The sequence below is a fragment of the Ranitomeya imitator genome, chromosome 4 (genome assembly GCF_032444005.1).
Source record: "Ranitomeya imitator isolate aRanImi1 chromosome 4, aRanImi1.pri, whole genome shotgun sequence".
NCBI lineage: Eukaryota > Metazoa > Chordata > Amphibia > Anura > Dendrobatidae > Ranitomeya > Ranitomeya imitator.
In genome coordinates this window covers 189,979,570-189,999,782 of record NC_091285.1, presented here as the reverse complement: position 1 = coordinate 189,999,782, position 20,213 = coordinate 189,979,570, and positions in this window count along the sequence as shown.

Below are 20,213 nucleotides of genomic sequence, written 5' to 3'. Positions count from 1 at the left end.
CTGCGATCTTAAAAGATGCACCGCATGTCCGGAGTCGCAGGGCCGCCGAGTGCGTGTTACCACGCATAGTGGAGACGGGATTTCATTAAATCCCCTCCACTATGCTGTAACATCTGGACGCTGCATGTTTGACGCTGCGTCTCTATGCAGCGTCAAACACGCAGCGTTACCTGCACGTGGAAACATACCCTAATTTGGCAGAATTTGACATACAAATTTATCGCACTAGTTCCCTCAACATGTTTCACCGCATTTGCGACATCAGGGGACAAGCCACACAGTCCCATCCCCAACGTGGTGGCCATAATTCTGTAAGACTCCATTATATTCTACGATGTGGGCTGTATTATATTTTATGAGGAGCCACATTATATTCTATGGGGGAGGGCTGTGTTATATTACATGAGGTGAGCTGTATTATATTCTATGGGGGGCTGCATTATATTTTATGGGGGAAGGTTGTGTTATACTATATGAGGTGGGCTATATTATATTCTATGTGGGGTTGCATTATATTCTATAGGGGGTTACATTATATTCTATGGGGGAGGGCTGTGTTTTACATAATTTATGAGGGGGCTGCATTATATTCTATGGGGGCTACATTATACCCTATGAGGTGGGCTGCATTATAACCTATGAGGTGGGCTGCATTATACCCTATGAGGGGGCTGCATTACACTATATGAGGGCTGCATTATATTCTATGGGGGGAATTATACTCTATGAGGGGGCTACATTATATTCTAAGAGGTGGGCTGCATTATGTTCTATGAGGGGGGTTACCCGCAACCCTATGAGGGGGGCTACTCAAACCCCTGCTATATCATTAAAACGTGTACTACCTTATATTATACCCTGATATTAGCGTGTTTTACGGCACAATCAGTGGTCTTGTATTTATTTCTATGTAGCTAGAATGATTTTCTCTGGTGGGCCCAAGGAGGTCCAGTCCGATGCTGACGCCAGCCTAATTGTATTGACTTTGAGAATCATGTAGCAAAGTCATTTTAACTGCACAATGAATGTCGTAAAAACAAACCCCGAAAAACCATGGTGGAACTATAGTTTTTTCCCCTCACGGGGAAATTTTGTGCCTATTTTTCAGTATAGTAAAATGATTGTTTCATTCAAAATTATAACACATCATGAGAATAATTGGTTTTATATGGCCATATTAAAGGAAAAATAAAAAAAGTTATAGAAGACAGGGATTGAAAAATGAAACGTCACAGAAAAAAAAATTGTCCAGTCCCAAAGTGAATAATATTTAATATTTATTGGATTTAGGAGTGCGCTTAGGATGCAAAAACATAAACTTCTCCATTTCTTTTTCTATTCACCACATGGTGAAGATTTATTTAATCGCTTTTTGATCTTTCTTTTTTTCCTCATGTTCTTCTAAGATCGATAACTTTTTTGTTTTTCAATCAACATGACCGTATGAGGCCTTTTCATTTATTTATTTTGCAGGATTAATTTTAATTTTGAATGACTCCATATTGTTTTGGGGGCTTTGTTCTTAAAGCATTCATTGTCCTGTAAAAATAACCTGACAGTATGACTCCTCAGATTAGTATTACTTACACACTAGTAATACTAAAATTTTCTGTGACCAGTAACTTTTTTTTTTACTTTTCTCTCAAAGGAGCTGGGAGAGGGCTTTTTTGTGTTATAAGTTTTGGGGTACATACAATGTTTTGATCACTTTCTGTTGCATTTTGTTTGGTGAAATGAAACCTTTAACAAGCAGAAATACTTTTGTTTCAATTTTTTTTCTTTGTGTGTTTATTAGTGTTGAGCGATACCTTCCGATATCGGAAAGTATCGGTATCGGTTTGGATCGGCCGATATTCAAAAAATATCGGATATCGCCGATACCGATACCCGATCCCAATGCAAGTCAATGGGACCAAAATATCGGAATTAAAATAAACCCTTTCTTTCCTTGTAGGTTCATTCTACATGAAGGAAAACAACTAAGAATAATGCCGGATGTATTTGGGGAGGTGGCGGAGACATTAAAGTCATAGAGGTTTATCCCAATCAAATAGAATAGCATGTTTTTTGTTTTTTTTTAAGACGTTCGGAGTGACAAAGATATTGACTATGTAAATTTTTTTTTTATTTTGTCAGATATTGATGTTTCACTATTCCACGCCCTTCCCCTTCTTTTTTTTCTTTTTTTTTTTCTTTTCCCACACTTTCATCTTCATCATCATCAGCATCTTTGACATCAACTTCTTCACCTTATTCATCTTCTTCTTCATCTTCTACCTATTTTTTTTTTTTATTACATTCTTCATATTCATTTTATTCAACTATTATTATTCTTCTTATTCTACATATTCTTTTTATTCCACTGTTATTATTCTTCCTATTCTACTTCTTCATCATATTCTCATTTGTGACAGGCATTCCCGTAGTTGTTATCTATAAAAGTTTGAAGATTACACCTTCCGTTCTGCCAGTCACAAAAGTTACATTTGTCCGCGTTCAGTTTGGCCTGCAGCATCAGGCTTTATCCAGGGGCACCACGAGGAGGAACGGACTCACCCCCATACACTGCTTAGTCTTCTTCTGCATATAATTTAGATAATATCTTTTGCTCTGATATTAAGTCTTATGCTTAATGTTCTTCTGCTCTTTGTTCTGCAGCCTCTTGTTCTTCTGCTTCTCGGTCTTCCATGTTGTCGTCTCCAGGGTCGTCGTCTCCAGTGTCGTCATCTCCGCCGTCGTCGTCTCCGCCGTCGTCGTCGTCGTCATCGGGGTGGTCTTCCGTGTCGTCGTCATCGTGGTGGTCTTCCGGGTCGTCGACGTTAGGGTCTTCAACTTGGAAATGTAGCAGAAGGTACAAGAAGGCTGAGAAAATGCCAAGAACCAGCTGATGGAACTGGAACTCGGATGGCTACCCGAAGGTTCAAGAGCCTATGGAACTACCGAGGACCAGCTGACGTTACTGGAACCCGGTTACTAAGCAGGAGGTACCCGTGCTAAAAAGCACTACCAAGGACCGCCTGACGTTGACGGAACTCGGATACCCAGAAGGAGGCACCTAAGCCAAAGGCTCTGCCCGGAACCAGCTGACGTTACTGGAACCAGGATGGGGAGCAGAAGGTACAAGAGCAAAAGACACTGCCGAGAACCAGCTGACGGTACTGGAACCCGGATGGGTAGCCGAAGGTCCAAGAGCCAATGGAACTACCGAGGACCAGCTGACGTTACTGGAACCCGGTTACTAAGCAGGAGGTACCCGTGCCTGAAAGCACTACCAAGGACCACCTGACGTTGGTGGAACTTGGATACCCAGAAGGAGGCACCTAAGCCAAAGGCTCTGCCCGGAACCAGCTGACGGTACTGGAACCAGGATGGGGAGCAGAAGGTACAAGAGCAAAAGACACTGCCGAGAACCAGCTGACGGTGCTGGAACCAGGTGGTGGACCCGAAGGTCCACAGGAGAGGAGAGAACAGCTAGGCCGCGAGGCAGCCGCAGTTACCGAACCCCAACAGTCCTACAGGGGGAGCTGGGCCTACTGGCACTACAGAACCAGCCTTGACTACCAGTTCACGCAGCCCACATAGGAAGCTCCTAAACTGGAGGCACCCTGGAGTTGGCTAACCCGACCGCACCACGACGAGGCAAGCATAGGTGTCTCAGTGAGCTTGACACAACCCGGAAACAGCTGACGGTGCTGAAACCAGGCTTGGCACGAGGGAGTACCTGTGACAAAAACACTGCCGAGAACCAGCTGGCGGTGCTGGAACCCGGATGCGTTGCCCCAGTGTGCAAGAGCCAATGGCACGACCGAGGACCAGCTGACGGTGCTGGAACCCGGTTACTAAGCTGTAGGTGCCCGCGCTTAAAAGCACTACCAAGGACCGCCTGGCGTTGGCGGAACTCGGATACCCAGGAGGAGGCACCTAAGCCAAAGGCTCGGCCCGGAACCAGCTGACGGTGCTGGAACCAGGTGGTGGACCCCAAGGTCCACAGGAGAGGAGAGAACAGCTAGGCCGCGAGGCAGCCGCAGTTACCGAACCCCAACAGTCCTACAGGGGGAGCTGGGCCTACTGGCACTACAGAACCAGCCTTGACTACCAGTTCACGCAGCCCACATAGGAAGCTCCTAAACTGGAGGCACCCTGGAGTTGGCTAACCCGACCGCACCACGACGAGGCAAGCATAGGTGTCTCAGTGAGCTTGACACAACCCGGAAACAGCTGACGGTGCTGAAACCAGGCTTGGCACGAGGGAGTACCTGTGACAAAAACACTGCCGAGAACCAGCTGGCGGTGCTGGAACCCGGATGCGTTGCCCCAGTGTGCAAGAGCCAATGGCACGACCGAGGACCAGCTGACGGTGCTGGAACCCGGTTACTAAGCTGTAGGTGCCCGCGCTTAAAAGCACTACCAAGGACCGCCTGGCGTTGGCGGAACTCGGATACCCAGGAGGAGGCACCTAAGCCAAAGGCTCGGCCCGGAACCAGCTGACGGTGCTGGAACCAGGTGGTGGACCCCAAGGTCCACAGGAGAGGAGAGAACAGCTAGGCCGCGAGGCAGCCGCAGTTACCGAACCCCAACAGTCCTACAGGGGGAGCTGGGCCTACTGGCACTACAGAACCAGCCTTGACTACCAGTTCACGCAGCCCACATAGGAAGCTCCTAAACTGGAGGCACCCTGGAGTTGGCTAACCCGACCGCACCACGACGAGGCAAGCATAGGTGTCTCAGTGAGCTTGACACAACCCGGAAACAGCTGACGGTGCTGAAACCAGGCTTGGCACGAGGGAGTACCTGTGACAAAAACACTGCCGAGAACCAGCTGGCGGTGCTGGAACCCGGATGCGTTGCCCCAGTGTGCAAGAGCCAATGGCACGACCGAGGACCAGCTGACGGTGCTGGAACCCGGTTACTAAGCTGTAGGTGCCCGCGCTTAAAAGCACTACCAAGGACCGCCTGGCGTTGGCGGAACTCGGATACCCAGGAGGAGGCACCTAAGCCAAAGGCTCGGCCCGGAACCAGCTGACGGTGCTGGAACCAGGTGGTGGACCCCAAGGTCCACAGGAGAGGAGAGAACAGCTAGGCCGCGAGGCAGCCGCAGTTACCGAACCCCAACAGTCCTACAGGGGGAGCTGGGCCTACTGGCACTACAGAACCAGCCTTGACTACCAGTTCACGCAGCCCACATAGGAAGCTCCTAAACTGGAGGCACCCTGGAGTTGGCTAACCCGACCGCACCACGACGAGGCAAGCATAGGTGTCTCAGTGAGCTTGACACAACCCGGAAACAGCTGACGGTGCTGAAACCAGGCTTGGCACGAGGGAGTACCTGTGACAAAAACACTGCCGAGAACCAGCTGGCGGTGCTGGAACCCGGATGCGTTGCCCCAGTGTGCAAGAGCCAATGGCACGACCGAGGACCAGCTGACGGTGCTGGAACCCGGTTACTAAGCTGTAGGTGCCCGCGCTTAAAAGCACTACCAAGGACCGCCTGGCGTTGGCGGAACTCGGATACCCAGGAGGAGGCACCTAAGCCAAAGGCTCGGCCCGGAACCAGCTGACGGTGCTGGAACCAGGTGGTGGACCCCAAGGTCCACAGGAGAGGAGAGAACAGCTAGGCCGCGAGGCAGCCGCAGTTACCGAACCCCAACAGTCCTACAGGGGGAGCTGGGCCTACTGGCACTACAGAACCAGCCTTGACTACCAGTTCACGCAGCCCACATAGGAAGCTCCTAAACTGGAGGCACCCTGGAGTTGGCTAACCCGACCGCACCACGACGAGGCAAGCATAGGTGTCTCAGTGAGCTTGACACAACCCGGAAACAGCTGACGGTGCTGAAACCAGGCTTGGCACGAGGGAGTACCTGTGACAAAAACACTGCCGAGAACCAGCTGGCGGTGCTGGAACCCGGATGCGTTGCCCCAGTGTGCAAGAGCCAATGGCACGACCGAGGACCAGCTGACGGTGCTGGAACCCGGTTACTAAGCTGTAGGTGCCCGCGCTTAAAAGCACTACCAAGGACCGCCTGGCGTTGGCGGAACTCGGATACCCAGGAGGAGGCACCTAAGCCAAAGGCTCGGCCCGGAACCAGCTGACGGTGCTGGAACCAGGTGGTGGACCCGAAGGTCCACAGGAGAGGAGAGAACAGCTAGGCCGCGAGGCAGCCGCAGTTACCGAACCCCAACAGTCCTACAGGGGGAGCTGGGCCTACTGGCACTACAGAACCAGCCTTGACTACCAGTTCACGCAGCCCACATAGGAAGCTCCTAAACTGGAGGCACCCTGGAGTTGGCTAACCCGACCGCACCACGACGAGGCAAGCATAGGTGTCTCAGTGAGCTTGACACAACCCGGAAACAGCTGACGGTGCTGAAACCAGGCTTGGCACGAGGGAGTACCTGTGACAAAAACACTGCCGAGAACCAGCTGGCGGTGCTGGAACCCGGATGCGTTGCCCCAGTGTGCAAGAGCCAATGGCACGACCGAGGACCAGCTGACGGTGCTGGAACCCGGTTACTAAGCTGTAGGTGCCCGCGCTTAAAAGCACTACCAAGGACCGCCTGGCGTTGGCGGAACTCGGATACCCAGGAGGAGGCACCTAAGCCAAAGGCTCGGCCCGGAACCAGCTGACGGTGCTGGAACCAGGTGGTGGACCCCAAGGTCCACAGGAGAGGAGAGAACAGCTAGGCCGCGAGGCAGCCGCAGTTACCGAACCCCAACAGTCCTACAGGGGGAGCTGGGCCTACTGGCACTACAGAACCAGCCTTGACTACCAGTTCACGCAGCCCACATAGGAAGCTCCTAAACTGGAGGCACCCTGGAGTTGGCTAACCCGACCGCACCACGACGAGGCAAGCATAGGTGTCTCAGTGAGCTTGACACAACCCGGAAACAGCTGACGGTGCTGAAACCAGGCTTGGCACGAGGGAGTACCTGTGACAAAAACACTGCCGAGAACCAGCTGGCGGTGCTGGAACCCGGATGCGTTGCCCCAGTGTGCAAGAGCCAATGGCACGACCGAGGACCAGCTGACGGTGCTGGAACCCGGTTACTAAGCTGTAGGTGCCCGCGCTTAAAAGCACTACCAAGGACCGCCTGGCGTTGGCGGAACTCGGATACCCAGGAGGAGGCACCTAAGCCAAAGGCTCGGCCCGGAACCAGCTGACGGTGCTGGAACCAGGTGGTGGACCCCAAGGTCCACAGGAGAGGAGAGAACAGCTAGGCCGCGAGGCAGCCGCAGTTACCGAACCCCAACAGTCCTACAGGGGGAGCTGGGCCTACTGGCACTACAGAACCAGCCTTGACTACCAGTTCACGCAGCCCACATAGGAAGCTCCTAAACTGGAGGCACCCTGGAGTTGGCTAACCCGACCGCACCACGACGAGGCAAGCATAGGTGTCTCAGTGAGCTTGACACAACCCGGAAACAGCTGACGGTGCTGAAACCAGGCTTGGCACGAGGGAGTACCTGTGACAAAAACACTGCCGAGAACCAGCTGGCGGTGCTGGAACCCGGATGCGTTGCCCCAGTGTGCAAGAGCCAATGGCACGACCGAGGACCAGCTGACGGTGCTGGAACCCGGTTACTAAGCTGTAGGTGCCCGCGCTTAAAAGCACTACCAAGGACCGCCTGGCGTTGGCGGAACTCGGATACCCAGGAGGAGGCACCTAAGCCAAAGGCTCGGCCCGGAACCAGCTGACGGTGCTGGAACCAGGTGGTGGACCCCAAGGTCCACAGGAGAGGAGAGAACAGCTAGGCCGCGAGGCAGCCGCAGTTACCGAACCCCAACAGTCCTACAGGGGGAGCTGGGCCTACTGGCACTACAGAACCAGCCTTGACTACCAGTTCACGCAGCCCACATAGGAAGCTCCTAAACTGGAGGCACCCTGGAGTTGGCTAACCCGACCGCACCACGACGAGGCAAGCATAGGTGTCTCAGTGAGCTTGACACAACCCGGAAACAGCTGACGGTGCTGAAACCAGGCTTGGCACGAGGGAGTACCTGTGACAAAAACACTGCCGAGAACCAGCTGGCGGTGCTGGAACCCGGATGCGTTGCCCCAGTGTGCAAGAGCCAATGGCACGACCGAGGACCAGCTGACGGTGCTGGAACCCGGTTACTAAGCTGTAGGTGCCCGCGCTTAAAAGCACTACCAAGGACCGCCTGGCGTTGGCGGAACTCGGATACCCAGGAGGAGGCACCTAAGCCAAAGGCTCGGCCCGGAACCAGCTGACGGTGCTGGAACCAGGTGGTGGACCCCAAGGTCCACAGGAGAGGAGAGAACAGCTAGGCCGCGAGGCAGCCGCAGTTACCGAACCCCAACAGTCCTACAGGGGGAGCTGGGCCTACTGGCACTACAGAACCAGCCTTGACTACCAGTTCACGCAGCCCACATAGGAAGCTCCTAAACTGGAGGCACCCTGGAGTTGGCTAACCCGACCGCACCACGACGAGGCAAGCATAGGTGTCTCAGTGAGCTTGACACAACCCGGAAACAGCTGACGGTGCTGAAACCAGGCTTGGCACGAGGGAGTACCTGTGACAAAAACACTGCCGAGAACCAGCTGGCGGTGCTGGAACCCGGATGCGTTGCCTTGCCTATTAAAGATTGTCTTCCTAGAGCCCCAACTAGCGGTGTTGGAGCAAAGGGTAAGCAGGGGGAGATGAGTGTAGGCCGAAGCCTGCACTGGAGGCAGCTTTGTGTCTGCGTTGCGTTTGCAGGACACTTTGCCGGCTACACACTGGGGGAACAGCTGGCGTTGCTGAACCCCACTAACACAATGGCGTGTGTTTTTCTCTGTGCAGCTAGCACTTGCGGGCAAAAACTAGCGATGTTAGAGCCCGTGTTGAAGCAGGAGGAGGAGGAGAGGAGCAGAGTGTAGGCCGAAGCTTAGTTGAACCAATTTCAAAGGAAACCTTTAACCCCCCCCTCAGGTGTTACAAAGTACAAGAGACACACCTTGTGCAGTATTAATGCTGCACAAGTGAAAGGTTGCTCTATTAATTTGTCTACTTGCACACGCTGAATGAAAGACATACACAATTTACCCCATTCTACAGTCAAACTGTAGTGGATGCGTGACTTGGTTTTTTGATGAGACGCAGCACAGGTGTCCAAAATAACGCCTTGGTGCTTGGAGCAGCTTCCTGAGCGTTGTTATTTGCTGTACAGGAGTCTGCGCTCTTGTGTTATCCCTTGGCAATGCCCTGTTAGCGCTGCCCATCTTATGACATCATTTCATGTTGGCCGGTGCGGTTAACGATGGCCATAAATCCCAGACCCACAGTGTCTTTTCATAAAGCCACACTGCGGTGCTGGGATTCGTGGCCTTGAGCAGTAAATATTTTGGCCGCTCACACACGTCCTTACACCTGCTTCAGACTGGGCGGCCTCTGCTGATCCCTTCTCGCATGCCGCGGCCATGAGGCTGCACAGTCTGAAGAAGGCTGAAGGAGATGAGTTAAGACAGGTGAAGATATGCACTGCTCGTGCCCATCAATCACACCCTCGCAGTCAAAATAATTAAGACAACGAGGAGCATTTTATTCAGGCAGGGCGGACGAACAGGCGCAAGTAGCCAACCAATGATGTCAGAAGACGGGAAGCGCTACCAAGGGGGGTGCTGCGTATCATTAGAAAGGAAAGTCACACCTCAGGGACAGTGGAATGGTCTCAAAGAGACACATTTTGTACGTGTTGAGTTCCACGTGGGCAAGGAGAAAACATCAGCCACCTTGTACAAATGCAGCAGTACTGCTGTACAAGGTGGCTGTTATACATAGAAACACCTGGGGGTGGGGGCCAGGCTCCCTTCAATTTCAGTTCATGTGCCTGCGTGGCGTTTGCAGGTCACGTTGCAAGCTGCACAGCAGGGGAACAGCTGGCGGTGCTGAACCCCACTAACACATTGGCTGGTGTTTTTCTCTGTGCAGCTAGCATTTCCGGGCAAAAACTAGCGGTGTTTGAGCCCAGGGTCAGCAGGAGGAGGAGGAGAGGAGCAAAGTGTAGGCCGAAGCCTGCACTGGTGGCAGCTTTTGGTCGGTTGTGCCAGCGTGGCTTGTGCTGGACACGATGCCGGCTACACAGCGGGGGAACAGCTGGCGTTGCTGAACCCCACTAACACATTGGCTGGTGTTTTTCTCTGTGCAGCTAGCATTTCCGGGCAAAAACTAGCGTTGTTAGAGCCCAGGGTCAGCAGGAGGAGGAGAGGAGCAGAGTGTAGGCCGAAGCCTAGTTGAACCAATTTCAAAGGTTACCTTTAACCCCCCCTCAGGTGTTACAAAGAACAAGAGCCACTCCTTCTGCAGCATTAATGCTGCACAAGTAAAAGGTTGCTCTATTAATTTGTCTACTTGCACAAGCTGAATGCAACACGTAGACTATTTAGCCCATTATACTGTTTAACAGTAGTGGAGGCGTGACTTGTCTTTTTAAAGAAAAGCAGCACAGGTGTCGAAAACAACACCTTTTTGCATGGGCGCAGCTTCCTGAGCGTTGTTAGTTGCTGTACAGGAGTCTGCGCTCTTGTGATCCTTTGGCCATGCGCTGTGAGCGCTTCCTGTCTTATGACCTCATTTCATGTTGGCCGTTGCGGTTAGCGATGGACATGAATCCCAGACCCACAGTGTGTTTTTAAAAAATCACACTGCGGTGCTGGGATTCGTGCCCTGGTGCAGTAAATATGTTTGCCGCTCACACATGTCCTTACACCTGCTTCAGACTGGACGGCCTCATCTGATCCCTTATCGCCTGCCGAGGCCATGAGGACACCCAGTCTGAAGAAGGCGGAAGGAGATGAGTGAACACAGGCAAACATATGCACTGCACATGCCCATCAATCACACCCTCGCTGTCCAAAAAAATAAGACACCGAGGGCCGTTGTTTCGAGCAGGGGAGATGCACAGGCGCAGCCAGCTAACCAATGATGTCAAAAGACGGGCAGCGCTAACAAGGGTGGTGCTGCGTGTCATTACAAAGGAAAGTCACACCTCAGGGACATTGTAATGGTCTGTAATGAGACACATTTTGTACGTGTTGAGTTCCACGTGGGCAAGGAGAAAAAGTCAGCCACCTCGTACAAATGCAGCAGTACTGCTGTACAAGGTGGCTGTTATACATAGAAACACCTGTGGGTGGGGGGCAGGCTCCCTTCAATTTCAGTTCATGTGCCTGCGTGGCGTTTGCAGGTCACGTTGCAAGCTACACGCCCAGGGTCAGCAGGAGGAGTAGAGGAGCAGAGTGTAGGCCGAAGCCTAGTTGAACCAATTTCAAAGGTTACCTTTAACCCCCCCCTCAGGTGTTGCAAGGTACAAGAGCCACACCTTGAACAGCATTAATGATGCACAAGTCAAAGGTTGCTCTATTTAATTTTGCTCCTTGCACACGCTGAATTAAACACGTACACTATTTAGCCCATTATACTGTCAAACAGTTGTGGAGGCGTGACTTGTCTTTTTAACGAGACGCAGCACAGGTGTCAAAATTTGCACCTAGGTACTGGGCGCAGATTCCTGAGCGTTGTTATTTGCTGTACAGGAGTCTGCGCTCTTGTGTTATCCCTTGGCAATACCCTGTTAGTGCAGGCCGTCTCATGACCTCATTTCATGTTGGCCGGTGCGGTTAACGATGGCCATAAATCCCAGACCCACAGTGGCTTTTCCTAAAGTCACACTGCGGTGCTGGGATTCGTGGCCTTGTGCAGTAAATATGATCGCCGCTCACACATGTCCTTACACCTGCTTCAGACTGGGCGGCCTCAGCTGATCCCTTATCGCATGCCGCGGCCATGAGGCCGCACAGTCAGAAGAAGGCGGAAGGAGGGGAGTGAAAACAGGGGAACATATGCACTGCTCGTGCCCATCAATCACACCCTCGCAGTCAAAATATATGAGACAACGGGGGGCGTTGTGTCGGGCAGGGGGGACGCACAGGCACAGCCAGCCAACCAATGATGTCAGGAGACGGGCAGCGCTAACAATGGGGGTGCTGCGTGTCATTAAAAAGGAAAGTCACACCTCAGGGACATTGTAATGGTCTGTAATGAGACACATTTTGTACTTGTTGAGTTCCACGTGTGCAAGGAGAAAAAGTCAGCCACCTTGTACAAATGCAGCAGTACTGCTGTACAAGGTGGCTGTTATACATAGAAACACCTGTGGGTGGGGGGCAGGCTCCCTTCAATTTCAGTTCATGTGCCTGCGTGGCGTTTGCAGGTCACGTTGCAAGCTACACAGCAGGGGAACAGCTGGCGTTGCTGAACCCCACTGACACATTGACTGGTGTTTTTCTCTGTGCAGATTGCATGTCCGGGCAAAAACTAGCGGTGTTAGAGCCCAGGGTCAGCAGGAGGAGGAGGAGAGGAGCAAAGTGTAGGCCGCAGCCTGCACTGGTGGCAGCTTTTGTTCTGTTGTGCCAGCGTGGCTTGTGCTGGACACGTTGCCGACTACACAGCAGGGGAACAGCTGGCGGTGCTGAACCCCACTAACACATTGGCTGGTGTTTTTCTCTGTGCAGCTAGCATTTCCGGGCAGAAACTGGCGTTGTTTGAGCCCAGGGTCAGCAGGAGGAGTAGAGGAGCAGAGTGTAGGCCGAAGCCTAGTTGAACCAATTTCAAAGGTTACCTTTAACCCCCCCCTCAGGTGTTGCAAGGTACAAGAGCCACACCTTGAACAGCATTAATGATGCACAAGTCAAAGGTTGCTCTATTTAATTTTGCTCCTTGCACACGCTGAATTAAACACGTACACTATTTAGCCCATTATACTGTCAAACAGTTGTGGAGGCGTGACTTGTCTTTTTAACGAGACGCAGCACAGGTGTCAAAATTTGCACCTAGGTACTGGGCGCAGATTCCTGAGCGTTGTTATTTGCTGTACAGGAGTCTGCGCTCTTGTGTTATCCCTTGGCAATACCCTGTTAGTGCAGGCCGTCTCATGACCTCATTTCATGTTGGCCGGTGCGGTTAACGATGGCCATAAATCCCAGACCCACAGTGGCTTTTCCTAAAGTCACACTGCGGTGCTGGGATTCGTGGCCTTGTGCAGTAAATATGATCGCCGCTCACACATGTCCTTACACCTGCTTCAGACTGGGCGGCCTCAGCTGATCCCTTATCGCATGCCGCGGCCATGAGGCCGCACAGTCAGAAGAAGGCGGAAGGAGGGGAGTGAAAACAGGGGAACATATGCACTGCTCGTGCCCATCAATCACACCCTCGCAGTCAAAATATATGAGACAACGGGGGGCGTTGTGTCGGGCAGGGGGGACGCACAGGCACAGCCAGCCAACCAATGATGTCAGGAGACGGGCAGCGCTAACAATGGGGGTGCTGCGTGTCATTAAAAAGGAAAGTCACACCTCAGGGACATTGTAATGGTCTGTAATGAGACACATTTTGTACTTGTTGAGTTCCACGTGTGCAAGGAGAAAAAGTCAGCCACCTTGTACAAATGCAGCAGTACTGCTGTACAAGGTGGCTGTTATACATAGAAACACCTGTGGGTGGGGGGCAGGCTCCCTTCAATTTCAGTTCATGTGCCTGCGTGGCGTTTGCAGGTCACGTTGCAAGCTACACAGCAGGGGAACAGCTGGCGTTGCTGAACCCCACTGACACATTGACTGGTGTTTTTCTCTGTGCAGATTGCATGTCCGGGCAAAAACTAGCGGTGTTAGAGCCCAGGGTCAGCAGGAGGAGGAGGAGAGGAGCAAAGTGTAGGCCGCAGCCTGCACTGGTGGCAGCTTTTGTTCTGTTGTGCCAGCGTGGCTTGTGCTGGACACGTTGCCGACTACACAGCAGGGGAACAGCTGGCGGTGCTGAACCCCACTAACACATTGGCTGGTGTTTTTCTCTGTGCAGCTAGCATTTCCGGGCAGAAACTGGCGTTGTTTGAGCCCAGGGTCAGCAGGAGGAGTAGAGGAGCAGAGTGTAGGCCGAAGCCTAGTTGAACCAATTTCAAAGGTTACCTTTAACCCCCCCCTCAGGTGTTGCAAGGTACAAGAGCCACACCTTGAACAGCATTAATGATGCACAAGTCAAAGGTTGCTCTATTTAATTTTGCTCCTTGCACACGCTGAATTAAACACGTACACTATTTAGCCCATTATACTGTCAAACAGTTGTGGAGGCGTGACTTGTCTTTTTAACGAGACGCAGCACAGGTGTCAAAATTTGCACCTAGGTACTGGGCGCAGATTCCTGAGCGTTGTTATTTGCTGTACAGGAGTCTGCGCTCTTGTGTTATCCCTTGGCAATACCCTGTTAGTGCAGGCCGTCTCATGACCTCATTTCATGTTGGCCGGTGCGGTTAACGATGGCCATAAATCCCAGACCCACAGTGGCTTTTCCTAAAGTCACACTGCGGTGCTGGGATTCGTGGCCTTGTGCAGTAAATATGATCGCCGCTCACACATGTCCTTACACCTGCTTCAGACTGGGCGGCCTCAGCTGATCCCTTATCGCATGCCGCGGCCATGAGGCCGCACAGTCAGAAGAAGGCGGAAGGAGGGGAGTGAAAACAGGGGAACATATGCACTGCTCGTGCCCATCAATCACACCCTCGCAGTCAAAATATATGAGACAACGGGGGGCGTTGTGTCGGGCAGGGGGGACGCACAGGCACAGCCAGCCAACCAATGATGTCAGGAGACGGGCAGCGCTAACAATGGGGGTGCTGCGTGTCATTACAAAGGAAAGTCACACCTCAGGGACATTGTAATGGTCTCTAATGAGACACATTTTGTACGTGTTGAGTTCCACGTGGGCAAGGAGAAAAAGTCAGCCACCTCGTACAAATGCAGCAGTACTGCTGTACAAGGTGGCTGATATACATAGAAACACCTGTGGGTGGGGGGCAGGCTCCCTTCAATTTCAGTTCATGTGCCTGCGTGGCGTTTGCAGGTCACGTTGCAAGCTACACAGCAGGGGAACAGCTGGCGTTGCTGAACCCCACTAACACATTGGCTGGTGTTTTTCTCTGTGCAGCTAGCATGTCCGGGCAGAAACTGGCGTTGTTTGAGCCCAGGGTCAGCAGGAGGAGGAGAGGAGCAAAGTGTAGGCCGAAGCCTGCACTGGTGGCAGCTTTTGGTCGGTTGTGCCAGCGTGGCTTGTGCTGGACACGTTGCCGACTACACAGCAGGGGAACAGCTGGCGGTGCTGAACCCCACTAACACATTGGCTGGTGTTTTTCTCTGTGCAGCTAGCATTTCCGGGCAAAAACTAGCGGTGTTTGAGCCCAGGGTCAGCAGGAGGAGTAGAGGAGCAGAGTGTAGGCCGAAGCCTAGTTGAACCAATTTCAAAGGTTACCTTTAACCCCCCCCTCAGGTGTTGCAAGGTACAAGAGCCACACCTTGTGCAGCATTAATGCTGCACAAGTAAAAGGTTGCTCTATTTGTTTTGCTCCTTGCACACGCTGACTAAAACACGTACACTATTTAGCCCATTATACTGTCAAACAGTTGTGGAGGCGTGACTTGTCTTTTTAACGAGACGGAGCACAGGTGTCAAAATTTGCACCTAGGTACTGGGCGCAGATTCCTGAGCGTTCTTATTTGCTGTACAGGAGTCTGCGCTATTGTGATCCCTTGGCCATGCGCTGTGAGCGCTTCCTGTCTTCTGACCTCATTTCATGTCGGCCGTTGCGGTTAGCGATGGACATGAATCCCAGACCCACAGTGTGTTTTTAAAAAATCACACTGCGGTGCTGGGATTCGTGCCCTGGTGCACTAAATATGTTTGCCGCTCACACATGTCCTTACACCTGCTTCAGACTGGGCGGCCTCATCTGATCCCTTATCGCCTGCCGCGGCCATGAGGACACCCAGTCTGAAGAAGGCGGAAGGAGATGAGTGAACACAGGCAAACATATGCACTGCACATGCCCATCAATCACACCCTCGCTGTCCAAAAAAATAAGACACCGAGGGCCGTTGTTTCGAGCAGGGGAGATGCACAGGCGCAGCCAGCTAACCAATGATGTCAAAAGACGGGCAGCGCTAACAAGGGTGGTGCTGCGTGTCATTACAAAGGAAAGTCACACCTCAGGGACATTGTAATGGTCTCTAATGAGACACATTTTGTACGTGTTGAGTTCCACGTGGGCAAGGAGAAACAGTCAGCCACCTCGTACAAATGCAGCAGTACTGCTGTACAAGGTGGCTGATATACATAGAAACACCTGTGGGTGGGGGGCAGGCTCCCTTCAATTTCAGTTCATGTGCCTGCGTGGCGTTTGCAGGTCACGTTGCAAGCTACACAGCAGGGGAACAGCTGGCGTTGCTGAACCCCACTGACACATTGACTGGTGTTTTTCTCTGTGCAGATTGCATGTCCGGGCAAAAACTAGCGGTGTTAGAGCCCAGGGTCAGCAGGAGGAGGAGGAGAGGAGCAAAGTGTAGGCCGAAGCCTGCACTGGTGGCAGCTTTTGGTCGGTTGTGCCAGCGTGGCTTGTGCTGGACACGATGCCGGCTACACAGCGGGGGAACAGCAGGCGGTGCTGAACCCCACTAACACATTGGCTGGTGTTTTTCTCTGTGCAGCTAGCATGTCCGGGCAGAAACTGGCGTTGTTTGAGCCCAGGGTCAGCAGGAGGAGGAGAGGAGCAAAGTGTAGGCCGAAGCCTGCACTGGTGGCAGCTTTTGGTCGGTTGTGCCAGCGTGGCTTGTGCTGGACACGTTGCCGACTACACAGCAGGGGAACAGCTGGCGGTGCTGAACCCCACTAACACATTGGCTGGTGTTTTTCTCTGTGCAGCTAGCATTTCCGGGCAAAAACTAGCGGTGTTTGAGCCCAGGGTCAGCAGGAGGAGTAGAGAAGCAGAGTGTAGGCCGAAGCCTAGTTGAACCAATTTCAAAGGTTACCTTTAACCCCCCCCTCAGGTGTTGCAAGGTACAAGAGCCACACCTTGTGCAGCATTAATGCTGCACAAGTAAAAGGTTGCTCTATTTGTTTTGCTCCTTGCACACGCTGACTAAAACACGTACACTATTTAGCCCATTATACTGTCAAACAGTTGTGGAGGCGTGACTTGTCTTTTTAACGAGACGCAGCACAGGTGTAAAAATTTGCACCTAGGTACTGGGCGCAGATTCCTGAGCGTTGTTATTTGCTGTACAGGAGTCTGCGCTATTGTGATCCCTTGGCCATGCGCTGTGAGCGCTTCCTGTCTTCTGACCTCATTTCATGTCGGCCGTTGCGGTTAGCGATGGACATGAATCCCAGACCCACAGTGTGTTTTCAAAAAATCACACTGCGTGGCTGGGATTCGTGGCCTTGTGCAGTAAATAGGTTGGCCGCTTACACATGTCCTTACACCTGCTCCAGACTGGGCGGCCTCAGCTGATCCCTTATCGCCTACCACGGCCAGGAGGCCGCACAGTCTGAAGAAGGCGGAAGGAGATGAGTTAAGACAGGCGAACATATGCACTGCTCGTGCCCATAAACCACACCCTCGCTGACAAAATAAATATGACAACGAGGGGCGTTGTTTCTAGCAGGGCGGATGCACAGGCGCAGCCAGCTAACCATGATGACAAAAGACGGGAAACGCTACCAAGGGGGGTGCTGCGTATCATTACAAAGGAAAGTCACACCTCAGGGACAGTGGAATGGTCTCAATGAGACACATTTTGTACGTGTTGAGTTCCACGTGGGCAAGGAGAAAAAGTCAGCCACCTTGTACAAATGCAGCAGTACTGCTGTACTAGGTGGCTGTTATACATAGAAACACCTGGGGGGGTGGGGCCAGGTTCCCTTTTAATTTCAGTTCCTGTGCCTGCATGGCGTTTGCAGGTCACGTTGCCGGCTACACAGCAGGGGAACAGCTGGCGTTGCTGAACCCCACTAACACATTGGCTGGTGTTTTTCTCTGTGCAGCTAGCACTTCCGGGCAAAAACTAGCGGTGTTTGAGCCCAGGGTCAGCAGGAGGAGGAGAGGAGCAGAGTGTAGGCCGAAGCCTGCACTGGTGGCAGCTTTTGTTCTGTTGTGCCAGCGTGGCTTGTGCTGGACACGTTGCCGACTACACAGCAGGGGAACAGCTGGCGGTGCTGAACCCCACTGACACATCACCTAGTGTTTTTTTCTGTGTAGACAACACTTCCAGGTGGCAACTGACAGTGTTGAAACCCAGGGAATCAAAGAGGAGCAGAGTGTAGGCCGAAGCCTGCAGTGGAGCAAGTTGAAAGGGAACCTTTAACCCCCCCCCCCAGGCATTTGTTGCTGAAAGAGCCATCTTGTACAGCAGTAATACTGCACATGGAAAATGGTGGCTCCGAAAATTATGCTCCTTGCAAACGCTGAAGTACACACTCATATAATGTGTCCCCTCACACCGTCAAACCATCCCGGAAGTGGGACTTTCCTTTGTAATGTGACACAGCACAGCCGTCATTCCAACCCCCTTGGTGCCGGGCACCACCTCCTCAACGTTGTTTGGTTCTGTCACGGAGCCCGCACTGTAATGTTATCCCTTGGCCATGCACAGTTAGCGGTGCCCGTCTTCTGACATCATGTAGGTGTCAGGCTGGCAGTGCCTGTGCGTCCAAGCTGCCCGAGATCCAACCTTGCAGTGTCATCTAATGTAGTCCCACTGCGGGCCAGGGATCCATGGGCATGCGCAGTGCATATCATCGCCTCTCACTCACCTCCTTCCTGCTTCTTCAGACTGTGCGGCGTCACGGCCGTGGCATGCTATTAGGGATCAGCTGACGCCGCCTAGTCTGAAGAAGCGTGAAGAAGGGGAGTGAGAGGCTAGTATATGCACTGCGCATGGCCATGGATACCAGGCCCACTGTGGGATCACATTAGACGACACTGCGAGGTGTGATTTCGGGCAGCGTGGACGCACAGGCGCAGCCAGGACGACAACAAATGATGTCAGAGGACGGGCAGCGCAAACTGTGCATGGCCAAGGGATAACATAACAGCGCAGGGTCCATGACGGAATCAAACAACGCTAAGGAGGCAGCGCACGGTGCCAAGGGGGTAGCAATGACGGCTGTGCTGTGTCACATTACAAAGGAAAGTCCCACCTCCGGGACGGTTGGACGGTGTGAGGGGACACATTACATGAGTGTGTAGTTCAGCGTTTGCAAGGAGCATAATTTCAAGAGCGACCTTTCCCTTGTGCAGTATTAGTGCTGCACATGGTGGCTCTTTCAGTAACAAACGCCTAGGGGGGGGGGGGGACAGGTCCCCTTACATTTTAGTTGTGCCAGCGTGGCGGTCGCATGACACGTTGCCGGATACACAGCTGGGGATCAGCTGACGTTACTGAACCCCAATAACAGAGGAGCGACTGTTGACTGTGCACACAGCACTTCCAGGCACCAACTGGCGGTGTTAGAGCCCAGGGACAGCAGGAGGAGCAGATTGGAGGTATTGCCGCACACACAGCTGGGGATCAGCTGACGTTACTGAACCCCAATAACAGAGGAGCGACTGTTGACTGTGCACACAGCACTTCCAGGCACCAACTGGCGGTGTTAGAGCCCAGGGACAGCAGGAGGAGCAGAGGAACAGAGTGTAGGCCGAAGCCTGATTGGAGCAAGTTGAAAGGAAACCTTTAACCCCCCCCCCCAAGACGTTTGTAGCTGAAAGAGCCATGTTGTGCAGCACTAAGGATGCAAAAGGAAAAGGTTGCTCTTTTAATTATGCTCCTTGCAAACACCGAAGTAAACACTAAAAATGTGTCCCTTTATACCGTTAAACCGTTCCGGAGGTGCGAATTTCCTTCGTAATGGGACACAGCACAGCTGTCATTCCTATCCCCTTGATGCCGTGCGCTGCCTCCTCAGCGTTGTTTTAAGCTGCCACGGAGCCTGCGCTGTTCTGTTAGCCCTTGGCCATGCCCAATTAGCGCTGCCTGTCTTCTGACATAATTTGGTGTCAGGCTGTCAGTGCCTGTGCGTCCACGCTGCTCCAGATCCCACCTCGCAGTCTCATCTAACGTAATCCCACTGCGGGCCTTGGAACCATGGGCATGCACAGTGCATAACCTCGACTCTCACTCCCCTCCTTCCCTCTTCTTCAGACTGTGCGGTGTCACGGCCGTGGCATGCTAGGGATCAGCTGACGGCGCACAGTCTAAAGAAGGCGGAGGGAAATGAGCGAGAGCCCGAGGGGAAGATATGCACTGCGCATGCCCATGGATCCCAGGCCCGCAGTGTGACTCAATCAGAAGACACTGCGAGGCGGGATCTCGGGCAGCGCGGCCGCA